Raw genomic sequence first — 14,116 nt, 5'->3', positions numbered from 1 at the left:
TTAAAATTGATTTTTGATATTTGAATCAACTTCATAATTGTATTGTTGGTTAGATTGGTCGGTAGAATCCTTTTTTGTTTTGGTTCTGTTGTTTGTTCATTACAAAGTGGCTTTGCTACTGTAAAGCTTGAAACATTTTCTTTTTTGTTTTATTTCCTTCCTTTTTTCTTCCTTCTTTCTTTCTCTGTCTCTGTCTCTCCCTCCCCCCGCTCCCTCCCTCCCTTTCTTCCTTCCTTCCCTCATTCCTTCCTTCCTTTTTCTTTATTTCTCTCTCTCTTTCTCTCTCTCTCTTTCTTTCTTTCTTCAGGTTTTGCTCTGTTGCCCAGGCTGGAGTGCAGTGGTGTTAACAAGACTCACTTAAATTTTTTTTAACAGAAATTTATCTATCTTACATTAACCAAATTTCAGTGTAAACAATATTTCTTTTAAGTGAAAAATTAAATCTTTACCATCTGTTAGCCTCAGCACTTTACCTTCTGCAGCCTCAATTTTTCTGTCTCCAGCAATCCTCCCATCTCAGCCTCTTAAGTAACTGGGACTACAGGTAGTGCCACCATGCCTGGCCAATTTTTGTAATTTTCTGTAGAGATGGGGTTCACCATGTTGCCCAGGCTGGTCTCGAATGCCTGGACTTAAGTGATCCTCCCACCTCGGCCTCCCAAAGTGCTGGGATTATAGGCATGAGCCACCATGCCCAGCCAAAAGGTTGGAACATTTTCTAAATTGGAAAACAAAGCGCATGGCATTTAAATACTTATTCCTTAAAATTTGGAAGACATGTTAACACCATATAAACCCAGAGCCTGTATTTTTAGATTAGTAATATGTAGATATTTTCAATTTCTTCTAAAGTTTAAAAAAAATAAATATTTTGTATTCAGAGAATTCTTTATAACAGAAGGTAAACATTTTTCACTTAAAAGAAATGTGATTACTTTGAAAAGAAATTTGGTTAATGTAAGTTAGATTAATTTTTGTTTAAAAAATAATTTAAGAAAAATAATGCTCAAAGAGCAGTGGTCATGGCATTTATTCCAGAGAGAGGAAGTTTAGCCTGATCTGCCTGTAACAACAAAAGTACATGGATCAAGATAATTCTATAGGGACATAGATTAAAAGATAACATACTTTTTTATTTTAAAAACCATGATAACTTTTTGTTACATGTATTAAATGTGAGAGAACAAACAGCATAAAAAATGAACTTTTGGGGGGATATAAACAAGTACTGAGAACAGTGTGAAGAATAAAATTCTCATCCTGGCTTGGTGTGGGCAGAACCTCACAGCCTGAGAACAAGTCCAGTGTGTGGTGGTGTTAAGGCCCCTCTGTGTAAAAGCTGTCCTCATTTACCGAGAACTGAGGTCTCAGGAAAAAAAAAAAAATTACTAACCTCAACACGAAATGATTGGTTCATCATTTGATATACCCTGTACCTTTATAATATATACAATTGTGTTGTCATTCTATAAGGTTTATCATTTGTTACATTTAAAACCAGAATAATTTCAAATTTGAAGTGAAATAAGTCCCTTGGAGAAACAAATTTCAAAATACACGCCCTACCTATCCATATCTATATCATCTATGTCTGTGTTAGGCCATTTTTATATTGCAAAAAGCAAAAACATCCTTCTAGGCCTTTAAATTTTATAGGATAACACAAACATTGATGCAATGGTGATAGACAAAGATGGAGAAAATCACTTGAGGCCAGGAGTTCAAGACCATCTTGGGCAACAAAGTGAGACACCCCCCCATCTCTACAAAAACAACAACAACAAAAAAACAATGCAGGGCGCAGTGGCTCACGCCTGTAATCCCAGCATTTTGGAAGGCCGAGGCGGGCGGATCACCTGACGTTGGGAGTTTGAGACCAGCCTGACCAACATGGAGAAACCCGCCCTCTACTAAAAATACAAAATTAGCCGGGCATGGTGGCACACGCCTGTAATCCTAGCTACTTGGGAGGCTGAGGCAGGAGAATTGCTTGAACCCGGAAGGCAGAGGTTGACATGAGCCAAGATCGCGCCATTGCACTCCAGCCTGGGCGACAAGAGCAAAACTCCGACCAAAAAAAAAAAAAAAAAGAACAAATTAGCCAGGCTTGGTGGCACATGCCTATAGTCCCAGCTACTTGGGAGGCTGAGATGGCACGATTGCCACAGCCCAGGAGGTCAAGGCTGCAGTGAGCTGTGATCACACCACTGCACTCCAACCTGGGCCACAGAGCAAAACTCTGTCAAAAAAAAAAAAAAAAGAAAAGAAAAAGAAAAAAAGAAGAAAGAACAGAGATTCAAAATTCAGTTCTGTTTCCCCCTTATCTGAGGTCTGCATGCCAGGGGATCCATTTGGTGGGGCTTCGGGTTTCTGAAAAACAACTCAGGGACTTGTGTTAAAATGTTACTATTAGTTTCTATAGGGAACCAAACATCTCACAACTCTAACTGCCTTGGCTATTGTTTTAAGCTACTATTATGATCTTGTTTATCAAGTTGCTCATTACTTTTCAGGGCCAGCTGGGTGCCTAGAATTTCCCTTGAAGGAACTCAAGATTTTCCTTTATTTCCAGGCTTGTTGGAGAGTGGGAGGAAGGAGGCCCCTAAGTCAGATGGCTGCTTTATCTCAGTGGTAGCTTTTCTGGTCAGTTTTCAGATCAGGGGATGTAGAACATTCACAAAACAATCCACACTGCTTTGGGGATAAATTATGAATGGTTTGTACATTAAAACTCCAACGATCCCAAAGCACCTACCCTATTTTAAAGCATAGTAGCCATTATGATACAAGCCAGTTTTACAATGTCAAATTCATTCTGAGTAGAGTGTGGGAAAGGACGAATTAGAAAAACAGAATAGGTTGAAACCAAACCAATCATCCCTTGTTTTAAATGGAATCAAGTTATCCAATGACTCTGTGGCCCAAAATCAGTCAAATTAATTAATTTCTCAAATCCTGATAAATAGGTGTCATGACCCTGATGTTTGCATGCATATACAATTTACCCCCTGCTTTCATTTTTTTTTTTGCTTTTTTTGAGATAGAGTTTCACTCTGATACCCAGGCTGGAGTGCAGTGGCACGATCTCCGCTCATTGTAACATCTGCCTCCTGGGTTCAAGCGATTAGCCTCCTGAGTAGCTGGGATTACAGGCACCCGTCATTTTGTATTTTTAGTAGAGACGTGGTTTCACCATGTGGCCAAGCTGGTCTCAAACTCCTGATCTCAGGCGATCCACTCGCCTCAGCCTCCCAGAGTTGCTGAGATTACAGGCCTGAGCCTACTCCCATTCATGAGGTCTCTGCTTCATGACGTAATCACCTCCCAAGGCCCCACCTCCAAAGACCATCACATAAGGAATTCGATTTTAACACACGAATTTGAGGGGGACAATAAGATTTGGTCTACAGCATCCGGTCACCCTGAGCCATCTGCACTCACAGGAAATCTATAACCTTCTATAAGTATTTGCTGGTCCCCTCTGGGTTTAGGGAAATCTTTAATTGCAGCTCTTGATTCAGCTGGGCCCAAGCTTAAATTCTACATTTGCCCGCATAACTTGTTCATGGAACAGACGGACCTTTAGAGGCAACTGACCATTTGGAGTTTTAGGAGAATTGGTGAGGGAGGGCTTGGGATCTGGACTAGAAGAAGTGGAGGGAAGAGAGGACGGACGAAGGTGCAGAAGGAGAGAAAGCAGAATGCAAAAGAGGAAGAGGACATGTGGATATAGGGGTCAACTGGAGGGCAAGGAAGGTAATTTTCCTTGCATTGTAACCTCGGACCACATGTGACGTCAGAATCACCTGAGGGAGACATTTTTCAATGTATATTCCTGGGTTCTGGAAATTTTGATTTCATAAATCTGGAGTTGTGCCCATTTATCTATTTATTATTATAATTTTGGATAATTCTGATGCAATTAGACAACACAGCAGAGTTGGAAAACCAGATGTGCAAACCAGATGTATGTTTGGTTTGGGACGTACATCTGGAAGACATTCGATTATATAAAATAATCACAGAACAGTGAGGGGGAATTGTTTATTTTAAAAATGCTTGAATATAATTCAACTCTTCCTGTATATGTGGTTTGACCACAGAGTTAGTTTCTGCAGTACTAAGATTGGAAATGTGCAGAGTGTTTTTAAAAAAACAAGTAGAAGAAAGAAGTTGAAAAGAAAATTGACAATTGTCTGGTAAGAAGAGAAAGGAAAGGAAGCAGCATATTTTTGTACATTATTTGATGGTGTCTGAATTATAAGTCAAAATGCTATTTCTAAAAAAGCCAATTTAATACAAGTTTTGGTTTTTGTGTTTTTTTTTTTTTTGGAGACGGAGTCCCGCTCTGTCACCCAGGCTGGAGTGCCGTGGCCCCATCTCTGCCCACTGCAAGCTCTGCCTCCCAGGTTCACACCATTCTCCTGCCTCAGCCTCCCGAGTAGCTGGGACTACAGGCGCCTGCCACCACGCCCAGCTAATTTTTGTATTTTGGTAGAGATGGGGTTTCACCATGTTGGCCAGGCTGGTCTTGAACTCCTGACCTCAAGCAATCCACCTGCCTTGGCCTCCCAAAGTGGTGGGAATACAGACATGAGCCACCGCACCCAGCCTGAGAACTATTATACATTCTTATTTCAGGGACTCTCAAAATTATAGGCTAGCCATATTCTATATGAATTTAGGCTTTATCATTGCCCTTTTTTTCAATCCAGTCTCCACAAAGCAACCACAGTATGCAATTTTTAGAATTCCAAGCCGTATCATAATACTCATGTTTTAAAGTCCCTGCGTGGGCCGGGCGCAGTGGCTCATGCCTGTAATCCCAGCACTTTGGAAGTCCGAGGCGCGGGGATCACGAGGTGAGGAGATCAAGACCATCCTGGCTATCACGGTGAAACCCCGTCTGTACTGAAAATTAAAAAAAAAAAAAAATTAGCTGGGCTTGGTGGTGGGCGCCTGTAGTCCCAGCTACTTGGGAGGCTGAGGCAGGAGAATGGCATGAACCCGGGAGGAGGAGCTTGCAGTGAGCCGAGATGGGGCCACTGCACTCCAGCCTGGGCGACAGAGCGAGATTTCGTCTCAAAAAATAATAATAATTTAAGCTTAACGAAGCTGGGCAACTTTATGTATTTTTCCACTGATCTATCTCCATGAGCTGGAAATCACTTAGTGGAAGGTAAATGATCAGTAAATATTTTCGAATAAGAGAATCAATTATTAATAGTTTTCTTTCTTTGAGTATACATTTAGACTTTTAAAAATCAAGAAAATAGATTGGTCAAGAGAATTCCTTTTTTTTTAATTTTGTTTTCTGTATATTATATTAGTTGTGTTAGTATAAATTTCAATGTGGGAAGCTGTAAGCATTTCCCAAATTTTAAAATGAAAGGCATGGGATTTAAATATCTGCTCCTTTTATTTCAGGAATAAAAAAAAAAGACAAGCTTATCTTTTAAAATATATTTATATATGTAAACAACAATCTAAATTTATTTTTTCTCTCTTTATCCCTGAATACTTTTTCAAGTTATTAATGTCCTCAGTTTTAAAAATCCACTTTTTTTTTTTTTTTTTTCAAGATGGAGTCTTGCTCTGTAGCCCAGGCTGGAGTGGAGTGGCACCATCTCGGCTTTCTGCAACCTCCACCTCCCGGGTTCAGGCGCTTCTCTTGCCTCAGCCTCCCCAGTAGCTGGTATTACAGGCACGTGCCACCACACCCGGCTGATTTTTGTATTTTTAGCAGAGATGGCGTTTCATCATGTTGGCCAGGCTGGTGGTCTCGAGCTTCTGGCCTCAGGTGATCCATTCACCTCGGCCTCCCAAAGTGCTGGGATTACAGGCATGAGCCACCACGCCCGGCCTAAAAAATCCATTTCAATGGTAACATTTTAAAATATATATGCAACTTCCTTAAGAATATCTTTGTGTTCCACTGAATAACTTGCCAAGTAATACATTGGCAGTACAATTTCCTCATAAATCTTCAATTTGTTTGATTAGATTTATAGATTTCCTATTCTCAACTCATAATTTCATTCAAGTATAACACATCCTACTTGACCTTTGTGGGGTTTTCATACCATATATTTATTATTGAAATTGGTTTTGATATTCAAATCAGAAGTTTATCATATTGTTGGTTAGATTGTTTTGGTTCTGTGGTTTATTCATTACAGAGTGGCTTTGCTACTGTAAAGCTTGAAACATTTTCTTTCTTTGGTTTCTTTCTTTCCCTCCTTCCCTCCCTCCCTTCCTTCCCTCGCCTTTTCTTTCTCTTTCCCTCCCTCCCTCCCTTAGTTCCTCTTTCTTTCGACAGGTTTTGCTCTATCACCCAAGCTGGAGTGCAGTGGTGCTAACAAGGCTCACTTAAAATTTTTTTTAACAGAGATTTATCTATCTTACATTAAGCAACTTTCTTTTCAATGTAACCAATGTTTCTTTTAAGTGAAAAATTAAATATTGTCTGTTAGCCTCGACACTTTACCTTCTGCAGCCTCAACTTTTCCAGCTCCAGCAAACCTCCCCTCTCAGCCTCTCAAGTAGCTGGGAATACAGGTGGTGCCACCATGCCTGGACAATTTTTGTAATTTTTTGTAGAGATGAGATTTCACCATGTTGCCTAGGCTGGTCTGGAACACCTGGGCTCAGGTGATCCTCCCACCTCAGCCTCCCAAAGTGCTGGGAATACAGGCATGAGCCACCATGCCCAGCCAAAAGGTTGAAACACTTTCTAAATTTGGAAACAAAGTGCATAGTATTTAAATACCTATTCCTTAAAATTTGGAAGACTTAATGTTAACAGCATGGGCCTGTATTTTTAGATTAGTACATGTAGATATTTTCAATTTCTTCTAACGTTAAAAAAATAAATATTTTGTATTCAGAGAATTCTTGATGACAGAAGGTAAATATTTAATTTTTCACTTAAAAGAAATGTAGTTACTTTGAAAAGGAATTTGGTTACTGTAAGTTAGATACATTTCTGTTTAAAAAATAATTTTAAAAAAATAATGCTCAAAATGCGGTGGTCATGGCATTTATTCCAGAGAGAGGAATTTTATCTTGTTCTGCCTGTAATAACAAAAGTATATGGATCAAGATTATTCTATAGGGACATAGATTAAACGATAGTATAAAATTTTATTTTAAAAACGAAGATAGGCCGGGCGTGGTGGCTCACGCCTGTAATCCTAGTACTTTGGGAGGCTGAGGCAGATGGATCACCTGAGGTCGGGAGTTCAAGACCAGCCTGACCAACATGGAGAAACCCCGTCTCTACTAAAAATACAAAATTAGCTGGGCGTGGTGGCACATGCCTGTAATCCCAGCTACTCGGGAGGCTGAGGCAGGAGAATCGCTTGAACCCAGGGGGCAGAGGTTGCGGTGAGCCACTGTGGCGCCACTGTACTCCAGCCTGGGCAACAAAAGTGAAACTCCGTCTCAAAAAAAAAAAAAAAATGAAGATAACTTTTTGATACATGTATTAAATGTAAGCGAATAGCAAACAGCATAAAAAATGAACTTTTGGGGGGATATTATGGGATACAAACAAGTACCGAGAACAGTATGAGGAATAAAATTCTCATCCTGGCTTGGTGTTGGCAGAACCTCACAGTCTGAGAACAGCCCCAGTATGTGGTGGTGTTAGGGCCCCTCTGTGTAAAAACTGTTCTCATTTACTAAGACTTGAAGTCTCAGTAAAAAAAGAAAATGCTACCAACCTCAACACAAAATGATTGGTACATCATTAGATATAACCTGTGACTTTATAACATGTACAATTGTGTTATCATTCTATAAGGTTTATCATTTGTTAAATTTAAAACTAGAATAATTTCAAACTTGCAGTGAAATAAGTCCCTTCGAGAACTAAATTTCAAAATGTGACCCTCTATCTAGCTATATCTCTGTCATCTGTATCTGTGTTAGGCCATTTTTTGTATTGCAAAAGCAAAAGCATCCTTCTAGGCCTTCTAAATTTTAAAGGATCACACAAATATTGACACAATGGTGATAGACAAAGATAGACGTTAATATTATTTGGAAAACAGTTCCATTTTTAGTATTATGAGCAAATTCTTAGAATTAGACTAGAAAAATATGAAGTCACCTAGGGACTGATTGTACACACAGTGCTTTTCACTGAGGAAGCCATCTCATAATTTCTGTTGTATATTTTTACTACAATGATAGATTATTGGTTTTGAGTTTCGATGTGTTCATTAAGTATAGGTTAATGTTACTGTGTTTTGCCAGGTTATATAAATTGTTTCCATTTTACATTTGTTTTGTTTCTCACTTTTATTGTTCTAATAGGAATTTATTTTAGGCAAACACAAACATTTCATTATAGAAATTTTGACATGTCCCAGGTTTTCTTGTTTTTGTTTTTGTTTTTTTGAGATGGAGTTTCGCTTTTGTCCCCCAGGCTAGAGTGCAGTGGCGTGATCTTGGCTCACTGCAACCTCCACCTCCCAGGTTCAAGCCATTCTCCTGCCTCAGCCTCCTGAATAGCTGGGATTACAGGAGTGAGCCACTGTGCCCGGCCGACATGTCCCAGGTTTATCTGATCTACCAAACATACACATAAAATCAGAGGAAAGAAAATGTGCAATTGATGTCACACATCAGGGATACCAGTAAGGGTCACAGTGACATATTTTACTTCCAATTTGTGAGCAAAGGTGCCAGTAAATTCTGATAGGAGGCAGCAATACTTTCTCTAAATTCCTATTAAAAATCCTTACGTTCTTTTAAAAGCTGGGAAGTGGCATGGTTGGGGGGATGTGTATTACAAAACGGTAACTCATGAAAATTAGCTATAAATCTAGGCTATGACAGGAGCAGCAAGAGTAGATGTAGCTTTACTTAAACTGTACTTGAAAATTATTTCATCACCATTTATAGATCCTTTAACATAATATTTAATTAGCATATATCCTAATAAAGGGCAGAAGTACAGTCAAAATAATTTTTATATAAGGTAACATGTTAATACATATGGTTTTTTCTTGTTTGTTTCAGCCTGTCTCAGAATTGTGAAATAGGTAAGTGAATGACAGAAATAGTCTCATTGTTAAAAATGAGAATGATTATCCCCTTAAAAGGTAGAATATTACCTTAATTTTAGTTTCAAAGGAAAAGATAATATATCCATATCCACCTGAACTTTACTCTGAAGAGTAGGGACCAATATGTCTCCACATATATTTTATTAATCATAGGTGTTTTGCCAGACTGATGGGATGCATCTGGTAAATTCACTGTGAGTGTGTGTGCGTGTGTGTGTCACTGATTTACCACATGTAATGATTAAATGGTACATTTAATTACATTATTTATTTATGGTATTTAAAGAGAAAGTACTACTAAGGTAATTATTGACTTTCCTAATATCAGACCACTTATGCTCAGAGCAGGACACAGAACTTACAGAATAACGCCTATTTTGTAACCCAGTATTTCCTTCTCAAATTTTGAATAACAATTTGAATAATTTAAATGATATTTTAAATCCTATCATTTTAATGTAACCCTTTAATAATCAAAAAGGTAATGATAGGCCAGGCATGGTTGCTCACACCTATTAACCCAGCACTTTGGGAGGCCAAGATGGGCAGATCACCTGAGGTCATGAGTTTGAGACCAACCTGGCCAACATGGCAAAACCCTGTCTCTATTGAAAGTACAAAAATTAGGTGTGGTGGTGGGTGTCTGTAATCCCAGCTACTTGGGAGGCTGAGGCAGGAGAATCACTTGAACTCAGCAAGTGGAGGTTGCAATGAGCTGAGATCGTGCCAATGCACTCCAACCAGGTGACGGGGTGAGATGGCGTCTCAAAAAAAAAAAAAGTGATAATATAAATATTTTGTATTATTTAAAATACTTCTTTTAAAATTTCAGTAACTTTTTCCAGCATGGTTTCATCTCTAAGTTCATGTTCTTAACCACCTTATTATCCTGACTTTATGCTTTATAAAACATGATATGGTATGATGTATGCATTACTTCAGTTGCCTAATTTAAAATTATAGAGGGCGGGGGATGGTGGCTTACATTTTTAATCCCGGCCCTTTTGGAGGCCAAGGTGGGCAGATCTCTTGAGCTCAGGAATTGGAGATCAGCCTGGACACCATGGTGAAACCCTGTCTCCATAAAACAATATAAAAATTAGCCAGGCTTGGGGGCACCCACCTGTAGTCCCAGCTACTTGGGAGGCTGAGGTGGGAGTATCACTGGAACCTGAAAGGTTGAGGCTGCAGTGAGCCCTGTTAGGACCAATGCACTCCAGCCTGGGTGCCAGAGTGGGACCCTGTCTCAAAAAAATAAAATAATATGAAGTAGGTCTTCCTAGTGTTATCATTTTAAAGATAATAAAATCAACATATAGGGATTATACTAAAAACACAAGATTATGTAATCCGGGCTACGCGGGAGGCTGAGGCAGGAGAATGACTTGAACCCAGGAGGCAGAAGTTGCAGTGAGCCAAGATCACGCCATTGCACTCCAGCCTGGGTGACAGAGCCAGACTCTGTCAAAAAAAAAAGAAAAAGAAAAACACAAGATTATTTATTGAACCACATCAAAGAGTTCAAGGAAAACTGCTAAGTTACTGATTTTGTCACTAGTTTTCTTTTCTCTTTACTTTTTATTTTTGAGACAGAATCTTACTCTGTCATCCAGGCTGGAGTGCAGTGGCGTGATTTCAGCTCACTGCAACCTCTGCCTCCCAGGTTCAAGGGATTCTCCTGCCTCGGCCTCCAGAGTAGCTGGGATTACAGGTGGACACCATCATGCCCGGCTAATTTTTGTATTTTTAGTAGAAACGGAGTTTCACCATGTTGGTCAGGTGGGTCTCGAACTCCTGACCTCATTATCCACCCCCCTCAGCCTCCCAAAGGGCTGGGATTATAGCCATCGGGCCTGGCCTAACAATAGTTTTCTATAATTTTTGGCATAATATCTACCTTGACTTATGTTAGGGTAAAAAATGAGTGATAACTCAAAAGTGTAGAGAGATGAAGTAGCAGGCTCCATGCTTTGACATTAAGAAGAATGGGGTTAAGTGTGAGGCTTCTGTGAATTGTCTGATCTATCTAGACACCAGTGGTAATAACCTAGAGGCATGGTGTCCAATAGCCACACATGGCTACTACATTTAAATTTAAATTAATTACAATAATATAAAAATTTGGTTAGTCACACTATCTACCTTTCAACTTCTCAAAAGCCACATGTGGGTAGTGGTTAGCACATTTCGTAGCACAGACAGAGAACATTTCCAGCATCAGAAAAAGTGTTGGAGAATGCTTGTCTATCCACTTAAGCACACACAGAAATATTAAATTGGGTTAAAATGCTATCAAAAGCTAATGCTCAGACTTGCCGTTAGACAAATACACATTATCAATGCCCTGCTGATATGAGAACTGAGAATAAAATGTGTGTTCCAGGTGGACTGTAATTAAACAGTTGAATGCCTGACTACAAACATTTAAATCTAAGTTCATGTATTTGGTGATTTGGACCTGGAATGTATCCTTAGTTTGGTTGAAGATGGAAAACATTCTTCTCTTTCTGACCTACTTATTAAACATGTTTGAATGATAGCATTACATATATTATGCAAAATCTTTCTCACATGTCGCAAGATATATATAGTATAGGAAGCAACTACTATATGACTTTATTAGCATTTTCACTGCTTAATAAATGCATTTTGTATTAAAAAATTAATAAGTACCCAAAAGATAATTATGATATTCCTCCAAAATATTATAAATAATAAAGTTAAACAACTATGGAAATGGAAAGAAAGGGTCAGCAGTGTGTGTTATGGCATGAACATTTGTTTCCCCCAGAATTTATGTGCTGAAGATCTAACTCTGAGTGTGATGGGATTTGGAAATAGGGCCTTTGAAGGTAATTAGGTTTACATGAGGTCATGAGAGTGGGGTCCTTATGATGGAATTAATGCCCTTATAAGAAGAGGACAGAAAGCCTGTTCAAGAACCGAATCAGCCATTGTCTTGGTCATAGACTTCCCAGCCTCCAGGGCTGTGAAAAATAAATGTCTGTTGTTGAAAGCACCCAGTTTATAGTATTTTGTTATAGCAGCCTGAGTAGACTAATACAGCATGTAAATACTATATAATGACAACAGTATAAACAATGTGGCTAAAAAACAGATAACAAAAGAATCTGGGACCATTATATCCTAAAGTCTGTTACAACTAAATAAAAAAAATTAAAAAATTAAAAATGCACTTTCATTATGTCAAAAGCAGGTGGAAAAAATAAACAATTATTTAAGAGTGTTTGTGTCAAGCACATAGTATAAAATCTGTACACAATATATCATTACATCTTCATAACGAAGTAGTTTTATGCTCATCTGTCATAAATGAATAAATTATAAACAATTGAAGCTTAGGGAAAACTATAAGCATTCTAGTTAATAATTAGAGGGCCTAGAATCAGGAAAATAAACTTAAATACGGTATAAGTGACTAAAGTATATTTAATTAAAAAATACATTAAAATACTGAAGACAGAATGTTGCTCCGTAAGCTTGTAACGCAGCAATAATCAATTTATATAAATTATTCCCAATATTAATGAACGTGGAGAAATCAGTGAATAACACATTGAAAAATGAATGCCTAGGAGATGAAGTAAAACTTCGGTCTTTTGGGAATATTTAATAAATTCCTACTTTAAACTAATGATGAAAAAATGAAGACAATTCCAAACACGAGAAATGAAAAGAGACATACAAAGAGATATACGAGACATTTTTTTATTTCGCAAAATGGTGCATGTTAACTCTAAGTTGGAAAACACGGATCACTAAGTGATTTTGCGAAACAAGCAATAAAATCATTAACACAGAAGTTATACCAAAAATGCAAAGGAGTCTTCCCACCTCTGCACAAAACAACAAAAGCACAAAAGTTGTTAGGCTGAGACATTTCAAAGTAAATTATTTTATTACCTCAAGAAAAAGATCATATAAAGGCTATCAGTTCCAGGAAAGTTTCCAAAATGTTTAATCAAGTCAGCGTAAAAATGATACCAAAATCTAGGAGAAAACGCGTAATAAAACAAAATGCTGCAAAACACAGTTCATCCTCAGTTATATCAGTAAAATATCCTAAATAACATTCTTGCCAATAGAATGCAAAAACAGAGACAGACTAAGGAGGACACCGAGCAGGAGCCCACGAGGTTCACAGTAAGAAAACAAGTGGCTGAGCAGCCAGAGAGAAAGCAGCCCCGGGATTCTGCCACGTGACGTGCGGTGGACCCAGCCGCAGGGACCCGGCACGCTGCCCGCCCTTCAGCCTTTCGGCCCCTCAGCCCCTCACCCGCGTCAGCCCCTGAGCCACCTCAGCCCCTCAGTCCCTTCAGCCGCGTCGGCCGCCTTATCCCCTCGGCCCCTCAAGCCCCTCACCAGCCTCAGCCCCTCAGCCCCTCAGCCCCTCAGCCGCCTCAGCCGCCTCAGCCCCTCAGCCGCCTCAGCCCCTCAGCCCCTCAGCCGCCTCAGCCTCCTCAGCCGCCTCAGCCTCCTCAGCCCCTCAGCCGCCTCAGCCGCCTCAGCCCCTCAGCCCCTCAGCCGCCCCCGCCGCCGTTAGCTCACCCGCCCGGCTGCCTTAGGGATTGGCGCTGCCCAGCGGGGTCCAGCGCAGCCTCCTGCCGGTTTTCCCACCGGTGGCTCCCGCCACTGGCTCCTGGCCGCCGGCTGCTACCGGCGCTCCGTGGGCAGGGCCAGTCCGGGGGAGCGGACCCCGAGAGGCGCGGCGGGATGGCAGGCGGTGTCCAAAAGCCTCTGAAAGCCGCAGCCGGGCGCGAGTCGCTGACCGACCGGGAGGCCCCGATCTGTCCCAGCCAAGGCCTCCCGGCGCCATCACCCACCAGGGGTCCCGGCGGGGGCATCGCTCCCTCCACGCTGTCGCGGGCTTCTGCCAGGCGGTGATCCGTGCCCAACGCCACCAAAGGGAAGCTTGTCCCCGAGAGTGGGGGAAAATGCATCCTTCATGGGGATGTGAAAACTCGAGGTCCTCCTGCCAGGAGCCCACGGCCTCAGATGGGGCCCAGGACGCGCCCGCGCTG

Source organism: Gorilla gorilla, chromosome 19, assembly GCF_029281585.2.
Source record: "Gorilla gorilla gorilla isolate KB3781 chromosome 19, NHGRI_mGorGor1-v2.1_pri, whole genome shotgun sequence".
Lineage (NCBI taxonomy): Eukaryota > Metazoa > Chordata > Mammalia > Primates > Hominidae > Gorilla > Gorilla gorilla.
The sequence above is the reverse complement of the archived record's forward strand: the minus strand, read 5'-3'. Positions refer to the sequence as shown.